Source organism: Stomoxys calcitrans, chromosome 4, assembly GCF_963082655.1.
Source record: "Stomoxys calcitrans chromosome 4, idStoCalc2.1, whole genome shotgun sequence".
NCBI lineage: Eukaryota > Metazoa > Arthropoda > Insecta > Diptera > Muscidae > Stomoxys > Stomoxys calcitrans.
The window spans coordinates 179337494-179359692 of record NC_081555.1 but is presented as its reverse complement, the minus strand read 5'-3'; the positions used below and the strand labels follow the sequence as shown (position 1 = coordinate 179359692).

The 22199-nt window shown below is 40.0% G+C and overlaps 1 long non-coding RNA gene across 1 annotated transcript; it reads left to right on the top strand.

Annotated features, from left to right (window-relative positions):
- The first annotated feature begins 19379 nt into the window (after positions 1–19379).
- On the top strand, positions 19380–20348 carry LOC131997125 (uncharacterized). The gene is made up of 2 exons (XR_009398071.1): positions 19380–19893; positions 19971–20348. It is a non-coding gene; the product is annotated as an uncharacterized LOC131997125 (long non-coding RNA).
- The last annotated feature ends 1851 nt before the right edge of the window (positions 20349–22199 follow it).

Below are 22199 nucleotides of genomic sequence, written 5' to 3'. Positions count from 1 at the left end.
TGAGGTTAGCAATCCTGCCGAGAACATCAGAAACAAGTAAGAGCGTGCTAAGTCTGGCCGGGCCGAATTATATATACCCTACACCATGGATCGCATTTGTCGAGTTCTATGCCCTTTTTAGGCAAAAAAAGAATATTGAATAAGAATATGCTATTGTGTAATATTTCACTTCATTCGGATAAGAATTGCGCCTTGTAGGGGCTCAAGAAGCAAAATCGGAAGATCGGTTTATATGTGAGCTGGATCAAGCTATTGATCGATTCAGACCATATTGGATACGTATCTTGAAGGTCATGAGAGAAGCCGTTGCACAAAATTTCTTCCAAATCGTATGAGAATTGCGACCCCTAGAGGTTCAAGAAGTCAAGATCCCAGATCGGTTTATATGGCACCTATATCAGGTTATGTGCCGATTTGCGCCATACTTAATACAATTATTTGAAAGTCATAACAAACCACCTCATGCTAAATTTCAGCCAAATCGGATGAGAATTGGGCGCTCCATAGGCTCAAGAAGTCAAGATTGAAGATCGGTTTATATGACAGCTATATCAGGTTAGGAACCGATTTGAATCATACTTCGCATAGTTTTTGGAAAAGATGCCAAAACATCACGTGCTAAATTTCAGTCAAATCGGATAGGAATTGCGTCCTCTAAAGGCTCAAGAAGTCAAGAGCCAAGATCGGTTTATATGACAGCTATATCAAAACATGGACCAATTTCAACCATACTTAGCGCAGTTGTTGCAAATGATATCAAAACATCACGTGCAAAATTTCAGTCCAATCGGACCAGAATTGCGCCCTCTAGAGGTTCAGGAAGTCATGATCTAAGATCGGTTTATATAACAGCTAAATCAAAACATGGACCGATTTGACCCATTTACAATCCCAACCGACCTACGCTAATAAAAAGTATTTGTGCAAAATTTCAAGCGGTTCGCTTAACTCCTTCGAAAGTTAGCGTGCTTTCGACAGACAGACGGACGGACGAACGGACAGACGGACGGACGGACAGACGAACGGACATGGCTAGATCGACTTAAAATGACATGAAGATCAAAAATATATATACTTTATGGGATCTCAGACGCATATTTCGAGGTGTTACAAACAGAATGACGAAATACGTATACCCTTATTCTATGGTGGAGGGTATAAAAATTTGTCAGCTGTGGTTGATTCTTGCCAATGCTGGTGATGTTTGTGAGGTACTTTGCCATTAAAAACTTCCCCCTGTGTTGCTCTTCGGCACCCCTTTCGGACTCGATTTAAAAAAGGAGGCCTCTTATCATTGAGCTTAAACTTGAATCAAACGGCGCTCAGTGATGTGTGAGTAGTTTTCCCCTGTTCCTTAATGGAATGCTCATGGGCAAATTTTCATTTCCAAAGTTTCAGCTAATTACCTCCACTTTAAAATCCTGTAGCGTGACAGACGGGCGGACAATCGGCCTGACATGGCTAGGTCATCTTAGATTTTTACAAATATCAAGAATACATATACCTAATAGGCCAGAAATGGATATTTCGATGTGTTGCAAACGGAACGACAAAATTAATATACCCACATCCTTCGGTGGTCCCAAAAGCTTCGTTATCATTACCCCCATATACATGTTTGGGGCATATTTTCATTTCTAGTAACGATAACGGTAAAAGCAAAAATTCGCTTAATGTCCATTCAATTTTCATATATATAAATGTATCGCAAAATATTCTGTGCCATCCGTTTTCGGTTCAGGCAATATATTGGGTTGCCCAAAAAGTAATTGCGGATTTTTCATATAGTCGGCGTTGACAAATTTTGTCACAGCTTGTGACTCTGTAATTGCATTCTTTCTTCTGTCAGTTATCAGCTGTTACTTTTAGTTTGCTTTAGAAAAAAAGTGTAAAAAAAGTATATTTGATTAAAGTTTATTCTGTTTTATTAAAAATGCATTTACTTTCTTTTAAAAAATCCGTAATTACTTTTTGGGCAACCCAATATTAAGGACCCTATTAAAATGTTAGCCTCAGAACTTCCGAATATTTGTGGGTTTTTGCTCATTTTGCCCCATAGCTTAATAATTCTGCGATTTGCCCCAGTCTTCTGATTTGAGACTCTAGAGGGCGTTATTTTTATCCTTGGTCTAATGTTCTGATTTCTGTCTCTAGAGGGCGTATTTTTTTTCCATGCGAAGTATGGTTCGAATAAGTATATTGCCATTTATACTAGTTATGAACACAGACATTTCTATTTGATTTCTTGACACCAACAGGGTCCAATTCGTTTCAAATATATGTGACTCTACTTTTACCACCTTTTTATATATTTTAAAATTTCACATCAAAATTCCTAATACATAATTTCAACTTATATTCAGAGGCTTATATATGTGAGTATACTTAAATTCCCTGCTACCATGTGCTGCAAATATTTCTGAGGAGGCTCTTGCCAACAAACAAAAGACAACACAAGTAAATAAAAATGAAAACAAAATAGAAATGCCAAGGCATATGGGTGTGATGAGTTTACATTTGGTCATTGTGCAATGGTTTGGCCAATGTTACAATTCGCTTGCAGGGATAAATCATGGATGGCATGGATGGGATGGAATGGGATATTCACTCATATATATAGATGGCCTTGTCAGGCTTTTGAACATACAAATTTGGAAAAGCAAATGACATGGCCGTCATCTTTTTCTTTTCAGTAAAATTCAATGCTTTTGTTAAAGTCCTCATGCATATGCAAGTACCCAGTTAACCAAACATTCAAAAGTGTGCACAAAAATCGTAAAATTCATCCAAATTCGGATCTGAAGTCTATTCGAATTCCTAACGTAAAATATATGGAGGTGTTTGAAACGATTTCGGAACGAAATGTCGAAGTGAAATCTGATGTTTTTGCCGACGTTTCTGAGAAAATGCTTACAGAATTCTGAACTAAAATTAGGAAAAATTCGGAAGGTAATTCAGAGTTTTCGCTAAGACTTCAGAACGAATTCCGATCTTGAGGTTTAATGAATACGGTTTGCCTTATGGAATTCTGACCGAATTCTGAAATAAAATTTTGTAGGATTCGGGTGTAATTTCCGACTTGTCTCATCGAATTCCAACGGTATTCTGATAGAATTCTTAAAGAAATCGAATGTGTTTTGCGAGGGTTCAAATTGCAAATTTGGTCTTAAACAATCCATTAAGGACCTCATTTTTATTCACGAGTCCAAATGGCGAGCCGACACCTTTATGCGGAGAGTTTTTGTACGGCATAGTACCTCACAAATGTCGCCAGAACTAGGATTGAATAACTACGACTCATTTTTTTCGCTGATGCTCTCGTCAGCTTTTGAACCCAGACAATCACCGTCTTAGGAGAATATGCTAACCTCTGAACTACGATGGCCTCCAACAAAAATATACCAAAAAACAAACACAAACAAGTAGAAATGCGTTAAGTTCGGCCACGCCGAACTTTGGTTACCCACCAAATCAAAATCCAGTGGAAATTGCATACCTTATATCCCATAGCAGTTATATCGAAATATGTTCCGACTTGGACCAAATACTAATAAGCACAACTGATTGTTATCTAAAAATAAACCGATCTGAACCATATACGACATTCAAGTCGAAAAGCCTAACATAACATAAAATTCAGTGAAATTGGATTATATATGCGCCTATTAAGGGGCCCAGACTATACATCGAGATATAGGCCATACCATGTAGGCAGCTATATCCAAATCTAAACCGATTTGGCCAACTTGCAGAAAAATTTCGAAGGGTTCAACACAACGCACTGTCCCAAATTTCTGCGAAATCGGATAAATGCGCCTTTTATTGCCCCAAAACCTTAGATCGAGAGATCGGTCTATATGGCAGCTATATTCAAATCTGAACCGATCTGAGCCAAATTGACGACGGATGTCGAAGGGTCTAACACAACTTACCGTCCTAAATTTCAGCCAAATCAGATAATAAATGTGGCTTTTATGGGCCTGAGACCCTAAATCGGCGGATCGGTCTATACGGCAGCTATATCCAAATCTGGACTGATCTGGGCCAAATTGGCGAAGGATGTTGAAGGGCCTAACACAACTCACTGTACAAAATTTTATTAAAATCGGGTAATAAAAGTGGCTTTTATGGGATTAAGACCCTAAGTCGGCGGATCGGTGTATATGGGGGCTATATCAAGATCTAACCTGCTTATGGAGAAAAAAAAAAAAGAATCTGTGCAAAGAATCAGCTCAATATCTCTATTTTTAAAGGCTGTAGCGTGATTTCAACAGACAGTCGAACAGACGGACGGACATGTCTAGATCGTCTTAGGTCATTTTGGAGATCATAAGAGAGGACGTTGTACAAAATTTCTTCCAAATCGGATGAGAATTGCGACCTCTAGAGGCTCAAGAAGTCAAGATCCCACATCGGTTTATATGGCAGCTAAATCAGGTTATATACCGATTTGCGCCATACTTAGTACAGTTTTTGGAAGTCCTAACAAAACACCTCATGTTCAACCGTCAATTTATTGTACATCCCCAGAGAGACAGGGCAAGGAGGAGAGCCGTTCGCCGTATTCGTGGCCTCCGAGCCGATGAACAGCCATCAGAATTTACCGTGGGAGAAGTTACGAATGTCATCCGTGGCGCCAAATCATCTAAAGCGTTGGGCCCCGACGGAATCTCAACATTGATGTTGAGGAATCTGGATTCACTTGGAGTTGCGTAGCTTACCACTGTCCGCAACCTGTCTTTGAACACTCTTATAGCTCCCGATGTCTGGAAAATGGGTAGAGTGATTCCGCTACTGAAGCCTGGAAAAGACCCGAGTTTGGGGGAGTCATACATACCGATCTCCCTTCTCTCGCCAGTGGCAAAGACGTTTGAGGCATTACTCCTACCGAGCCTTGTAGGGAAATTTCCATTCGCAGAGCATCAACATGGATTTCGAAGACTGCACAGCACAACAACAGCTTTGCATGCAATCACCGCACTCATTTGCCGTGGCTTCAATCAGCCCAGGCCATGTGATAGGACAGTCCTCGTGGCACTGGACCTATCGAAGGCATTCGACATGCCAGCCTTGCCAAATTATTTGAGGATATCGCCAATACGTCCCTCCAGCCAGGCCTGAATCGCGATGGGTCGCGAATTATCAGTGTGGTCGCCAGTCATTTGTGGAATTTTGGGATAAAAAGTCGAAGCCACGTAGAGTGAAACAGGGAGTTCCCCAAGGTAGAGTGATATCTCCGGCACTGTTTAACCTCTATCTATCCTCCATTCCACCCCCTCTAAACGGCATAGAGATCGTATCATATGCGGACGATTGTACGATCATGGCATCAGACACCCCACCCACTGATGACATCTGCGATAGGTTGAACGTCTACCTCAATGAACTTGCCTCAAGAAATCTGAAGATATCCGCCACCAAATCTTCAGCCACTACAATCTTCGCTACAAATACGCGTGAGGTGAACTCTGAGCTGATTGTGATGGTCGATAGGGAAATGATTCCCACCATCAAGTGTCCCAAAATACTTGGCGTCTCACTTGACAGCTCTTACACATGCCGCAGCAATCTGCAAAAAAGTCAAAAGTAGAAACTCAAGTCTTCAAGTCACTTGCTGGCAGCACTTGGGGTGCAGACAAAGACACCTTGTTGACCACGTACAAAGCAATTGGCAGTCTGTCGTAAGTTATGCAGCGCCAGTGTGGTCTCGTCAACTTTATGGCAGGCAGTGGAATAATATTCACATCTGTCAGAATGCCGCCCTCCGAACTGCGACGGGCTGTCTGCTCAGCTTTTATGTGGACCACCTCCATCAAGATCCTGCCAGTGGGAAGACATAACCACATGCTGTCTAAGCAATCCATTTTGGGCTGTTATCGCAGAGACCATCCAATTCATCATCTTGTGGATAGATATCCACCTCCCAGAAGCCTTAAGGTATTGTAGATCTACATGATCTAGAGCGTGAGATTCAGCGCTACAAGAGAGAACCTTTAGATCAAGCAGCATATCAAGCAGGTCTAAACAACATTCATGCAGACACGGTAGCAGATGCGGTAATTGGCTACCGGGTGAATGCAGTCCTGGAAGAACGACCGCCTCCCATTGCACCTTGGCAAACCAGAGTAGTTCTGGCTCAATTACGTTCTGGCAGATGCAGCCTCCTCAACTTCTACAGAGCAAGGATTGATGCCGACGTGCCGATTGTGACCAGAGACCGCACGATACACGTCACCTGTTTAACTACCCGGCCAGACCCACTAGACTCAGACACCCAGATCCCTGTGGACGCACCCCATCTTAGTCGCAGAGTTCCCAACAACAACAACAACCTCATGCAAAATTTCAGCCAAATCAGATGGGAATTGCGCGCTCTATGGGCACAAGTAGTCAAGATCGAAGATCGGTTTATATGGCAGCTATATCAAAACATGGACCAATTTAAACCATACTTAGCACAGCTGTTGGAAATAATACCAAAACACAAAGTGCAAAATTTCAGTCATATCGGACGAGAATTGCGCCCTCTAGAGGCTCGATATGTCAAGACCCAAGATCGGTTTATGTGGCAGCTATATCAAAACATGGACCAATTTGGCCCATTTACAATCCCAACCGACCTACAGTAATAAAAAGATGCATATTTCGAGGTGTTACAAACAGAATGACGAAATTAGTATACCCCCATCCTATGGTAGAGGGTTTAAAAACTCAAAAAATCCTTACGGTCAGACATCGTTCAAAATTCTTTCAGAACTGTCAGAACAAAAAATCCTTCAGAGTTTTGAACAGAATTCGAAACGAACTCGGTAAGATCTTGTCGGAAGACATCAGAATTAGTTTAGATTTGTCTGACATCAGACATTTGGTTCACTGGGTATTTTTGTGTTCAAGTACCCAGACCAATGAGACCACTAGCCATGAAAAAAGAACAACGAAAAAGATGGTAATTTAAAAAGGAACAAAAAATCTTCCAACATCAAATTAAAATCAATAGAAACGCTTGCAGGGAATATTTCATCATCGTCAGCGTCATCGTTCTATCCAACGCTGGCTGAGTTAACTTTTCGTCATTTTCTTTATATTTCGGATGCTGTTGCTTTGGGTTAGAGATAAGAATGATTGTAAAGAATGACTTGTGTATATTTGCTTATGCCATTGTTGAGATGGCAGGCCGAATATGCTGAAGGACATAGCATTCGGCTAAGACATTTGCCGTATCAAGGCCAGTTAGCCCAAAACCCTAGAATTTTATAATATTCACAAAAAAAGCGATACAATTGTGAGAATGGCCGTTTTTGTGTTGCTCATTAGCAGAAAGAAAAAATGTCGAAAAGAGAATTTGTTAAAAAGCTTAGAAAAATTACTCTAAGGATATCAAAGGACTTTGCAAAAATGTGATTTTTGCTCTTTCTTTGAGTATGTGTGTGTGTGTGTGTGTGTGTGTGGGTGGATTGTGTTATTTCACAAATTTAGTCTGAGATGGGACTTGGGCTTGTATTGGTTGGTGTATGTCCTTCCATTGCTGGCTTTCTTTTTGGTGCCAATGTTGGCAGGATATGAAACAATACAATAAACACATTTCTACAAATGGCGCCATTTGAAATGTGGAATATGGCGACAATTGAATGCCGACGCCGCCGCCAAAAATTCTATGGGGGTTTCTTCTTCTGCTCCGAATTTTTGGCACTGCTTCCCTAGCCAACTTGTGCTGCGTATTTTATTATAATTTAGTTTAATGTTTCCATTTGTTTATCTGGGTTAATAATAATTTACAGATCTAGGCTAGCATTATAACACCACTATCTGCTCTTCTGCCTGGTGCGCCATGTGCCTTCCCAGCCAATTGTATTTGGGGGTTGGTGGACACTGTGGCAGCTGTAATTGGCAACGACTTTCATCTTTTCATTCCTTTTTGTGACTCAGCATGTTTGCGAGAACAATTTCGCTTTTTAATTAAACTTTTAATTTTGCCATGAACAATACATGCTTCGAATTATCCCAATCGGGGTTTAACTCGAGGGAACCTTTTTGGGGCCAAAAATAGCCAAAATTAAAGGTCATTTATCAGTGGAGTGGACCCAAAAATACTTGCAATTTAAAAATATTCATAGGAAAACTTTTCACATCAACACGAATTGTATGAGCGAATCTGAAAGCTCTATAGTTTATCAATGGTCAGCTGGGTGTAGAGTTCATCCCTAATTTAAACTTTCGAATAAAGGGCAAAGGAAGTTATCATAAGGGTTTTTGGGGTTAAGTGTCAGAAAAAACACAATTATAAAAACTTTCATCGAGCCTAAATTACTATCTAAGCTTCAATTATGTAGGAGACAAAAGAATATAACCATTTATCAGTGGACTAGTAGGTGGTTAATGGCGTTTCTATATCCACTACCATAGAAAGTGGATGGTTGGGGGGGTCTCATACTTCTAAAACGATTGGGCCATGTCCTTGTGTTTGTCCCTACTTCTGTTATAATCATTCCTAAAATCATTAAAGATGAGGATAATGAGCTGCAATTTTGAATAGAATCCGAACCATATTTTGGTTTAAGATCAACATACATTTGGACATTGACCTAGATCGGTGTTGGACCCATTCCAACGAAAGATGAAATAGTCACTTATGTTAGTCCCTTCGATATACGTTCTTAGTATTGCCCAAATGGAAATATTAGGCTATAGTAGTTGCCATAAGGAACCTGCAAGAGAGTTGGGGACTTAGACCGCGTGTCATGCATTGGGTATATACCGCAGTTGTCAGACCTATCATGCTATATGATGTTGTGGTCTGGTGGACGGCGCTTCAAAAATCCACCTACCGCTCAATATGTTCTTAGTATTGTCCAGATGAAAGTATATAAGGATATATTAGTTGCCATAAGGAACCTGAAAGAGAGCCAATGGCAAAAGTTGGGGATTTAGAACGCGTCACATGCATTGGGTATATACCGCAGTTGTCAGACCTATTATGCTATATGATGTTGTGGTCTGGTGGACGGCGCTTCAAAAATCCAACTACTGCTCAATACTTATTAGTCTCTTCGATATACGTTCTTAGTATTGTCCAGATAGAAGTATATTAGGATATAGTAGTTGCCATAAGGAACCTGCAAGAGAGCCATTGGCAAAAGTTGGGGATTTAGGCCGCGTGTCATGCGGTCTACTGCTGTTGTCATACCAACTATGCTATGTGGTGTTGTGGTCTGGTGGACGGCGCTTCAAAAATCTACCTACTGCTCAATATTTAACAGAATCCAAAGGATGGCTTGTTTGTGCATCACAGCCGCATTGAGGACGACACCATCTGATGCACTGAATTTAATGCTACATCTTATGCCTCTGGACATTGGGGCTAACCAAATTGCAGCGACCACTGCTGTGAGGTTAAGAAAGCTTTCTCATTAATCATGTTGCGGCTACGGTCACTGTGTTATCCTTGATACAATATCCGATGTTCCAGGCAGTGTGGATTACACCATACTTGAGCCGCTGAGGGTGTAATCCACACTGCCTGAGAACCGATTGGAACTACGATATTCCTGGTAACAGAAGTTACTTAGACTTCTATACGTATGGTTCCAAACTAAACGACCAGGTGCGCTTTGGGGTATACTCTAAAGATCTAGAACTGGTCATATCGAAAAGCTTACCCGACCACTGCAGTGTGTATCAAGCAGAGATTCTTGCAGTTAAGGAAGTGGTATAATGGCTAAGATATAATCTCATTACGACGATTGGCATAAATATCTTCTCAGACAATCAGGCAGCTATTAAAACCCTGCAGAACGTATTTTTGAACACAAAAACCTCCCTCGAATGTAGCAGACCTCTCAACGAGATGGCTGAACAGTTCAAAATTCACCTGCTCTAGATGCCGGGCTACAGAGATATCCCAGGGAATTCTAAAACAGACGAGCTTGCAAAACTAGGAACTACCTTACAAACATCAGGAACACTGGAATCTGTGGGTATACCTCTAGCGACATGTAAACTAAGTCTTCAGGATCAGACTTGAAGGCCAACGAATGATAGATGGTCACAAAGAGGGGACTCTGAGCATTCCAAAACTATGTGGCCTCATCTAGACTTGAAGAGGTCTATTGCTTTGCTGTCATTGGCCAGAACAGACGTCTCAGTCATTGTGTCCGTCATGACAGATCACTGTCTAATCCCAAACATGCTGACAGACTGAAGGTTGCCAGCAACGAGTTTTGCAGAAGCTATAAGGACATCGAGAAAGAAGTTACTATAGAACACCTTCTGTGTGTGTGTCCCGCACTAGCAGTTAGAAAGAGTTCCACATTAGGTTCTCATTTCTTTGAGAATCTGTTTGATTTAGCGAATGTGAACATTCGCAAGTTATTGGGCTTTTTAACGCGATCTGGATGGTTCAACGGTAGGAACTAGAAGGCATCTACCTTCTTCTGTTCCTGTGGTATCACAATGGACGAAAACGTCTAAATGAGTTTGATGGCAGACTGCCACTTAAACCTTACCTAACCTAAGGTGCTCCCAAATTAAGGCCTTTCTCCGTTTAAAGACTAGTTATACCCACCACCGAAGGATGGGGTATATTCATTTTGCCATTCCGTTTGCAACACATCGAAATATTCATTTCCGACCCTATAAAGTATATATTCGTGATCAGCGTAAAAATCTAAGACGATCTAGACATGTCCGTCCGTCTGTCTGTTGAAATCACGCTACAGTCTTCACGATCTAGACATGTCCGTCCGTCTGTCCGTCTGTTGAAATCACGCTACAGTCTTCAAACATAGAGATATTGAGCTGAAACTTTGCACAGATTCTTTTTTTGTCCATATGCAGGTTAAGTTCAAAGATGCGCTATATCGGACTATAGCTTGATTTAGCCCCCATATAGACCGATCCACCGATTTAGGGTCTTAGGCCCATAAAAGCCACATTTATTATCCGATTTTGCTGAACTTTGGGACAGTGAGTTGTGTTAGGATCTTCGACATCCTTTGTCAATTTGGTCCAGATCGGTTCAGATTTGGATATAGCTGCCATATAGACCGATCCTCCGATTTAAGGTCTTAGATCCATAAAAGCCACATTTATTATCCGATTGTGCTGAAATTTGGGACAATGAGTTGTGTTAGGCCCCTCTACGTCCTTCGTCAGTTTGCCATATGGATCGATATATAGGTTTTAGGTTTTGGGCCCATAAAAGGAGCATTTATTGTCCAATATTGGCGAAATTCGGGACAGTGAGTTGTGTTAGGCCCTTCGATATCATTCGTCAATTTGGCTCAGATCGGTCCAGATTTTGACATAGCTGCCATATGGACCGATATCTAGGTTTTAGGTTTTGAGGCCATAAAAGACGCATTTATAATGCGATTTCACTGAAATTTGACACAGTGTCTCATGTTAGGCTTTTCGACATCTTTATCGTATATGATTCAGAGCGGTTTATTTTTAGATATAGCTACTAAAAAGAACCACATTTTGTTATACACAATTGAAGGTTAATTTGTTCTTATTAGTATTTGGTCCAAATCGGAACATATTTTGATAAAGCTGTTATGGGGCATTAGATATGCATTTTTCACCGGATTTTGTTGAAAAGTGGTTTGCATATACACCCGAGGTGGTGGGTATCCAAAGTTCGGCCCGGCCGAACTTAACGCCTTTTTACTTGTTTTTTTCCCGAGTTTGCTGAAGTTCTGTTCAGCGAGTTGTGTTTAATCATCCGTCTCATGTAGTGTATACACGAAAAAATAAAAATGTGGGAAATTTTTGATGTTTTGCTTTTATTGTAATCGTATAAAGTATCGCTTCAACATATCAAACGTAGAAGGACAACGTAGCGCAGAGGTTAGCATGCCCGATTATGACGCTGAACGACTAGGTGCGAATCCTGGCGAGACCATCAAAAAAATTTTCAGTGGTGGTTTTCCCCTCCTAATGCTGGCCGCATTTGTGAGGTACTATGCCATGTAAAAACTTCTCTCCAAATAGGTGTCGTACTGCGGCACGCCGTATTGACTATAAAAAGGAGGTCCTTTTTTAGAGCTTAAAATTGAATCTGACTACACTTATTGATGTGTGAGAAGTTTGCCCCTGTTCCTTAGTGGAATGTTGTCAGTCAGTTTGCTGAGCAGCTCGGACGAGTGCGGATGATAAACTCGGAAAGTGAAATTTTTTAAAGATTCTATACAAAAATGTTGGTATGTCCAATGACATAAATCATTAGAGCAACACACAAAAGGCTGCCAGGTACAAGAATTTCTATGGCACATACATTCTGTGGTAACATTTGAGGGATAAAAAAAATCCATGAAATGTGTTGGGATTTTTGATATTCGCACCGAGTATCGTCTAAGCCGATGTATAGTTTTGATCACATAAAAGGTGCATTTATTACCCACACTGTAATTTGGCAAAGGGAACTGTGTTTAGGCCACTCGAAGGCCGTACCGACTATGGTTCAGGTCGTAACATATTTGGATATCGACAGATCTCCCGTTCGAAGGTCTTTCACCCATAAATATTTTTTTTGCTGAAATACGGTACAGCATGTTGTATTGTATAAGACCATCTAGCCATGTCCGTCCGTCTGTCCGTCAGTCTGTATGTTGAAATCGCACTACAGTCTTTACAAGTAGAGATATTGAGCTGAAACTTTGCTCAAATTATTTTTTGTTCGTTGTCAGGCCTAGTTCAAGAATGGCGATTTAAGGTCGGGTCTGAGCGAGCGATATGTAGATATAGCTGGCATGTACATGGTGATTTTTATACGAGCTGTGGGAAAGTTTTTCAAAAGAAAAAAACACATAAAAATGAGTTAAGTTCGGCCGGGCCGAACTTTGGATACGCATCACCTCGGGTATAAATATAAACCACCTTTCGTCATAGTCCGGTAAAAATGCATAATTTATGCACACATAGCACCTGTATCGAATTTTGGTCCGAATTGGACCAAATTCGACACGGATATTGAGTATCTAATAAGTAGAAGTAATTGTTCATTTTTGCAGAATAAAATATTGATCTTTTTGGTAGCCATATCCAACTATACCGATCTGAACCATATACAACACGGATGTCGAAAAGCCTGAGATAAGTCAATGTGTCAAATTTGAGCGAAATCGGATTATAAGACTTAAATTGAGTGATCTGTATATTCGGCAGCTATATCCAAATTTGAACCCATCTGGGCCAAATTGAGGAAGGATGTTGAATGCACCTTTTATAGCCCAAAACCTTAAATGTAGAGATCGGTCTATAAGCCAGCTATATCCAAATCCGGACCGACCAAAATACAATAAATTGTAAAAGAGTCTAACGGAACTCACTGTCCCAAATTTCGGTGAAATCGGACAATCAATACGCATTTTGTGGGCCCAAAACCTTATATCGAGAGATCGGTCTAATATAAAATAATCTTGAAGGGCTTAACTTAACTCACTGTCCCAAATTTCAATGACATCGGACAACAAATGCGAGTTTCCAAATCTAACAGATCTGATCAAAAATTGAAAAATAATGTTGAAGGGCTTAACTTAACTCACTGTCCCAAATTTTGGGGACATTGGAGAATAATTGCGCCTTTTATGGGCCCAAAACCTCAGATCTGGAGTTCGGTTTATATGGCAGCTATATCCAAATTTGGACCGAAATGGGCCAAATAAAAGAAGGATATCGAAGGGCCTAACACAACACACTGTCCAAAATTTTGGCAAAACCGGCCAATAAATACCCCTTTATGGGCCCAAGACATTAACTCGAGAGATCGGTCAATATGGCAGCTATATCCAAATCTGGACCGATCTGGGGCAAATTAAAGAAATATGTCGAAGGGCCTAACACATCTCACTGTCCCAAATTTCAGCAAAATCGGATAATAAATGCGGCTTTTATTGGCCTAAGACCCTAAATCGGTGGATCGGTCTATATTGGGGGTTATATCAAGATATAGTGCTATATGGCCCATCTTCGAACTTAACCTGCTTATGGACAGAAAAAGAATCTGTGTAAAGTTTCAGCTTAATGTCTCTATTTCTCATGACTGTAGCGTGATTTCAACAGACAGACGGACAGGCGGACGCTGATCAAGAATATATATACTTTATACGGTTGGAAATGGCTATTTCGATGTATATATTTCCCCAAACCACGAAACGTGCGTGAGCTGTTTAAAACAGTGTTGCAAAAAAATAAAAACTAAAAAATCACCCTTCTGTATGTATGTGTACATCCAACCTTTGGCAGATGTCTGAGCTACAGATATCTAAGTATGCGTTTAGTGAATGTGTTGTCAACGGAATGTCATAATTAAAATGCCCACATATCCCACAGTGTTGGTTATAAATTGCATTTAACTCATTATCTTTTAATCTTAACACATACAGCTTGATAATGTCATAACAAAGATACGTTTTCCAAGTATTCGATATCCCTTTTCCAATATATGATCATTTCTAATGCTAGTGCATCATTAAATGACCCATTTATGAGCCTACACTTGAGAATACAGATGCCATATAAAACGAAAAGTTTATCAGCATGCCATCGAAAAAGAAAGATGTCTGCTGTCAATCAAACAAAGCATAATGGACTAACCATCCAGAGATACATCTTTGTTTGGCATTTGATGAAACGAAACAATATTATTAAGCATTAATTATTTATCGATGCTGATGAACTTTCTATTGATGCTCATTATTTCTTATCCTCATAGTATGTGTATGTGTATGTGCGTGTGTGTGTGTAAGTATTATGGGCAGAGTTCTTAAAAGGGGGCCGTTTATTGTGCCCTGCTGCTCCATTATGGGCGAATTCAATTGCCATATCATCATGACAATCGACAATGACTGATTCCCATTTCTGGACAATGCAGTAGAGCACCTTTATGACTTCCTCCTTCTAGTAGACCATAGAAATAAATTCACTCATTCATAGTTACGGGCCGTGCATTAACATAAATATTTAAAAAGAAAAACAAAAGCCGACATGATACAGGTGAATACGAATATCTATCTCCTCATCGGCCAGATGAGGATGAGGGTGAGGTGTTCTTTACTACTTTCTTGGACATTTTAATGATTGCTAAGAAGCTTACGGTTTGTCCGTCCATCCTACGGCTTGCTGCTGTTTGCCGTCTCTACTGTTTTCAATTAGAAATCAATAATATTCTTAAGATACACTGATACACTGACACACAGACACACACACTCTCTCGCTTGTCGGGAGTAGAAGAAACCCGGCAGGCCGCATCGTCAAGAAGTCTTAAAAGAAGGGTGATTATCATTTAGTTGTCGCCAAAATCATGCACGACATTTTAAGCGACATAGTAAACGAACATGTCATTATGTCTCATGACAATTCAAGTGAAGGATATGTTGCGCTCGAAGAAAAAAAATTTCAGTTTTAGATTTCTCAAAAAAAAAAAAAAAAATATATATATTGTGCTGACTTTATCGTGGACACAGTTGGTCAATTCGTCCACAATAAAATGTTATAATAGACAATATGTAAGACAGGTCAAGCATATACGCCATATCGGTGAGAAAATTCAAATTGTCTTAAAAAAGATTTTGAAGACATTGTCATGATAGACATTTGGTCTGCTGGGAAGCTACACAAGTGAGGTTTATGGATATTGTAAAGACCCATCGCCTTGGTGTGTGTGTGCGTACCAAGCGGCCCAAATGTAGGAATAGCCCTCGTGGGAGTTTCTTGCACTAACGTCAACAAAATCCCCCACCCCATTGTATCACAAGGTATCACAACACGGAGAAAGTGGTTTATTTCAGGCAACCGGCCCATGATAAGAGTGGTCAGTCTTAGTTACTTTAAATGGCCACCGGCTAAATTGCATGGAATGGAGGTAAGAACGCTAATGTACACTCAAAAAAAAAAAAAAAAAAAATAGAACATTTATTTGCATGTAAAGTGTAATAATCTGATTGATTTTCCTTGCTTATGGGGCCAAGACTTTAAATCGAGATATCGGTCTACATAGTAGCTATATCCAAATATGGACCTATCTAAGCCAAATTAAAGAAGGACGTCGAAGAGCCTATCTAAACTCACTGTCTAAAATTTCATCAAAATCGGATAATAATTGCGCTTTTTATGGCCACAAAACCTAAAACCGAGAAACCGGTCTATATCCAAATCTGGATCGATCTGTGCGATATTGCAGAAGTATGTCAAGGGGCTTAATTTTACTCACTGTCCTAAATTTCGGCGACATCGGACAATAAATGCGCCTTTTTTGGGCCCAAAACATTAAATTTGCGGATCGGTCTATATGGCAGCTATATATAAATCTGAATCGATCAAGGTCAAATTAAAGAAAGATGTGGAAGAGCGTAAGACAACTTACTGTCCCACATTTCAGCAAAATCGGATAGTAAATGTGGCATTTATGGGCCCAAGACCCTAAATCGGATGATCGGTCTATACGGCAGCTATATCCAAATCTGGACCGATCTGAGCCAAATTAACGGAGGATGTCGAAGGGCCTAGCACAACTCACTGTCCCAAATTTCATCAAAATCGGATAACAATTGTGGCTTTTATGGGCCTAAGACCCTAAATCGGTGGATCGGTCTATATGGGGGCTATATGAAGAAATAGTCCGATATAGCCGATCTTCGAACTTAACCTGCTTATGGACAAAATAAGAATCTGTGCAAAGTTTCAGCTCAATATCTCTATTTTTAAAGACTGTAGCGTGATTTCAACAGACAGACAGACGGACATGTCCAGATCGTCTTAGATTTTTACGCTGATCAAGAATATATATACTTTATAGAGTCAGAAATGGATATTTCGATGTGTTGCAAACGGAATGACAAAATGAATATACACCCATCCTTCGGTGGTGGGTATAAAAATCCTAACCCCATTTTGTTCGGAGGATCGGGAAGGTTGAAATTTCAAAGAAACTTGCTGTTGGAATTAAGGAAGAAGCATGCCGTACTATAGGCCGCATGGTCCGCGATATTCACCTTAATTGTTGGTAATGGTTGCTGTATGTACCGAGTCCCAGAATTTCTAACAGACATTTTTTCTTGAGCGTTGCCATGGTTGTAAAACCTTTGTATTTGTTGCTCAGTGCTGTTACAACGTCCATATCAGCCGTGTTAACGAAAATATGTAACCCATGAAAATAGAAAGATATCTATTTTCCCTTGGTGTTGTAGCTGAGAGTACTTATCTTGTTAGTTGTTAAAATTTATAGAAAAATATATTAGCTGATTGCGAGGGGGATGGTGTGAAAATTCAAGTTAAAAGCATACCATGATGTGGTAAGTCTACAGAGAAGAGACGAACTAAAATATCGGGCTCACTTACCTTGAAGCTGTCAACCAATTTGGTTGGTTGGCATTCAAATCTGAACCGATTTTAATGAAATTTAGCAGAGGCTTCGGCTGGGTAGTGAAACATTCCGTACCAAATTTCATGCAAATCGGTTGAAATTTCTATTAAATACATTCTTTTAAAATTTAATCGTGTGAATCATATATATATATAGGAGCTATTTCTTAATCTGAACCGATTTTTACCAAAATTTTGTTGTGCTTATCTTTGAGGTAAAATGGTGATTTGTAGAAAATTTCGTCATGATTCGGTTTAAAATGCGATATAAACCTTGATTACAGAAAAGCGACAGATGTACATTCACTACAGAAATGAAAAGCGGAAGACGGACATGGTTAAGCCGTCAGATGGAAGTTCTGAGTCAAACCGCACACTTTATCACATCCACTATAGTGACGCAGGCTACAGCTGATGCCTTAACCATAAATTCTATACAAATATGTACGCATATGTAATGCGTAGTATTACATCCAACATTGAATGTCGTTAAGTGCGGCCGGGCCGAACTTTGTATACCCACCACCTCGGGTATATATGTAAACCACCTTGCGTCAAAACCCTGTGAAAAATGCATACCTTATCCCCCATAGCAGCTATAACGAAAGATGTTCCGATTTGGACCAAATACTCATAAGTCATCATGCAATTGTATATAACAAAATATTGGTCTGAAACAAACTCCAGTGAAATCGAACTATAAATGAGCCAAGACTTTAAATCGAGATAACGCTCTATATGAAAGCTATATCCAAATCAAGTTGCAGAAAAATGTCGAAGAGCCTAATACAACTCACTGTCCCAGCTTTTGGCGATATCGGACAATAAATGCGCCTTTTATGGCTCCAAAACCTCAAATCAAGAGATTGGTCCATATGACAGCTATGTCCAAATCTGGTCCGATCTGAGCCAAATTGAACAAAGTTGTCGAAGGACCCAACACAACTCACTTTCCGAAATTTCGGCGATTTCTGTCAAAAAAATGCACCTTTTACGGGCCTAAAACCTTAAATCCAGAGATCGGTCTATATGGCAGCAATATATTCAAATCTTGGCCGATCTAGACCAAATCGAAGAAGGGCGCCGAAAACCTAACACAACTCACTGTTCCAAATTTTGGCGAAATCGGATAATTAACGCGCCTTTTATCGGCTTAAAACCACAAATCAAGAGATCGGTCTATGTGACAGCTATATCGAAATCTGAACCGATGTCGGCCAAATTGAAAAAAGATTTCGTAAGGGCCTATCACAACTCGCCATCTCAAATTTCAGCAAAGTCGGATAATAATTGTGGCATTTATGGGCCCAAGACCCTAAATCGGAGGATCGGTCTATATGGCAGCTATATCCAAATCTGGACCGATCTCGGCCAAATCGAAAAAAATATTTCGTAGGGGCCATCACACCTCACTATCCAAAATGTTAGCAAAATCTGATAATAAATGTGGCTTTAATGGGTATAAGACCCTAAATCGGCGGATTGGTCTATATGACAGCTATATCCAAAACTGGACTGATCTTGGCCAAGTTGAAAAATATTTCGTAAGGGCCTATCACAACTCGCTATCCACAATTTCAGCAAAATCTGAAAATAAATTGTTAAGTGTGCGCTTGGTTGGCGTTTGAAATGGTTACCGGTTAGCTGTAGGGAGACAATCAGGGCTAGGGGCCTCAACCCGCCAAATCAAACCCTGCACACAAACATTGAAAATATGAGGGGACACTATTTCACTTACTAACTTTCGACTAAACACGAGAGGAAAAACATTTTTACACAGGGATCTTGTTGTTACGATCCTACACTTGCCCTCCCAACCATGGTCCAAGGCGTCCTTTTACCCATTTTCTTCTTGGACCCCAAACACCACACACATTAGCACACGCACTTACTTCATCGCTTCACCCCCGCAAGTATAACAATTACCAACACATATTCTTTTCTGTTAAACACTTAAGACATAATAAAATTTATTGAGTTTTTTAAGGGGATAAAAAAAATTTAAAGGTTGTGTTGTTTCTTATATTATTATTACACTTTTACAACGGCAAACAAAACACGAAGAACAATACCGTACAAATTAAAGAATGATCGAAAGAAGTTTTGGCTCCTTAATCTAGGGGAGACCACTCAATTCACCTCTATCCCTTGTCCTAAGACGCTTTAATTGGCGCGAATATGCTACTTTTCCTATCTACTAAAAGAGCTCTCTTAACAGATCTCTGCCATTCATTTATAGCAGACCAAAACACAATTTAGAACAAAGTTTGGGGGCTCATTGGCTCCCTTAAGCCTTTTTTTCTGATTGGAACAGGTATTATTCTCCTCACAATATAGTTTTTTTCTTTTATTCTACGTTACTTCCTATATCTAAATGCCTAACCTATATTATTCATTTATAAGCTTTCTTTCATAAAATTTCCTGCTATTTAATTACTTAATCTGATTTTTTTTTTCTTTTTACTAGCCTTCTGGACGGTTGCCAGACAACTAGTTGGACACAGTTGAGGACAAACGGACACACACAAACTGGTAATACTTTTTACCTTGATTCCCGTTTAAATCTGATTAGTGATTTGATTTTTGTTGTTCTCTTTCTTTTATTTAAGGACTGTCTCCGTATGGTAGGCGTCTTACACAGCTCCTGGCCAGATATCACAAAAGGAATCACCGTCGGCACAGGCTTCCATACAATTTCGGCTTCAACGTGCACTACAAGGTAGATGTCTCAACCATTAACACCGTTCCCAGTCCGATGGCCTGATGGTAGCTGGGGAAAGTCTCGCACCTTGCTGATTTTCCGCAACAAATATCGCACTGGCCCCCTTTATAGCTAGGATGGCCAGTGCTATTCTCCAAATCACAGGAATCACTTTCTATACAGCAAAAGAAATGACAAAATCTCAAATCTACTACACATTTTTAGAAACTACAGTTCACTCACATTCAAATCTTATCACACAATACACAAAAAAAAATAAAATTAATTTGATTTAACTGCCTTTTTATTCAACTGGACCACACAAACAAAGGTATTTTAATTAACCGGGCAAAACGATCACTTTACTTCTTCCCACGACTTCTCTTTGCTAAATGGCTTCTTTTTGGCCCCACCAGCTTATATAGGCCCATTTTCCTCCCGCCAAATGCCAATTTTCCACGATCGACCATTTTCCTCGTAACTTTCTTTTGGCCGCATTTTCTTTTCTCCAACAATACACCCCCTTTCTCTGTCACTCTTTCTTCAATGTCAGGGCCGGTATTTTGTTATGGTGAATGTTTATTCAGTATCAACCCTGGCCATTCACCCTTTAAATTAACGGACAACAGATTTGTCGGACAATTCGTCGCTATACACCAGTGCGACTTACCCCACGTCATCCATTAACTCTAAGCTCCTCTGACAATCTGGTGACACTTGCAGCCAACTTCATGCATTTCCACATTCACTCGCACATTCACATCAACCAGAAGCACGCCGGAGAGCACATAAGAAAATATATATTTAATTTTAAAAGAAAACACAATGTGCTCATCCATCTAGGAATATCTCCCTATTTGGATCGCCGTCCTAGTTTATACATCGGTGGTGGCGTGCTTCGGCCATAACAATTGTAACATGCGGATTACTATAGCACCCCCCACCCCCTTATAGCTATCGTGGCCTCGCGACTGACTGTTCGCCTTAGGATGGCCTGCAACAAAATGTGGCTTTAATGGGTCTAAGACCCTAAATCGGCGGATCGGTCTATACAGCAGCTATATCCAAAACTGAACTGATCTTGGCCAAATTGAAAAAAAAAGATTTCGTAAGGGCCTATCACAACTCACAAACCAAAGTTTCAACAAAATCTGATAATAAATGTGGCTTTTATGGATCTAAAACCCTAACTCAGCGGATCGGTCTATATGGCAGCTATATCCAAAACTGGACTGATTTTGGCCAAATTGGAGAAGGATATCGAAGGGCCTTACACAACTCACTGTCCTAAATTTCAGCTAAATCGGAAAATAAATGTGGTTTTATGGACCCTAAATCGGCGGATCGGTCTATATGGCAGCAATATCCAAATCTGAACCGATCTTGGCCAAATTGAAAAAAGATTTCGCAAGGGCCTATCACAATTCACTATCCAAAATTTCAGCAAAATCTGATAATAAATGTGGTTTTATGGGCCTAAGACCCTAAATCGGCGGTTCGGTCTATATGGCAGCTACATCCAAATCTGGACCGATCTGGGCAAATTGAAGATATATGTCGAAGGGCCCTAAAAAAACTAACTGCCCCAAATTTCGGCGGCATCGGACAATAAATGCGCTTTTTATTGTCCCAAGACCTAGTGGGAGCTATAACCAAATCTGGGCCTATCTGGGCCAATGCGCCATATCCAAATCTGAACCGATTTCCTTGAAGAAGGATGCCGACAAATTTCAACTAAATCGAACCATAAGGGCGCCTTTAATGGGCTCAAAACAATATTGGGTTGCCCAAAAAGTAATTGCGGATTTTTCATATAGTCGGCGTTGACAACCTTTTTCACAGCTTGTGACTCTGTAATTGCATTATTTCTTATGTCAGTTATCAGCTGTTACTTTTAGCTTTAGAAAAAAAGTGTAAAAAGTATATTTGATTAAAGTTCATTTTAAGTTTTATTAAAAATGCATTTACTTTCTTTTAAAAAAATCCGCAATTACTTTTTGGGCAACCAATAAATCGAGAGGTCGGTCTCTATGGCATATTGTAGAAGTATGTCAAGGGGCTTAAGTTAACTCACAGTCCCAAATTTCGGCGACAATGGACAATAAATGCGACTTTTATGGGCCCGAAAACTTAAATC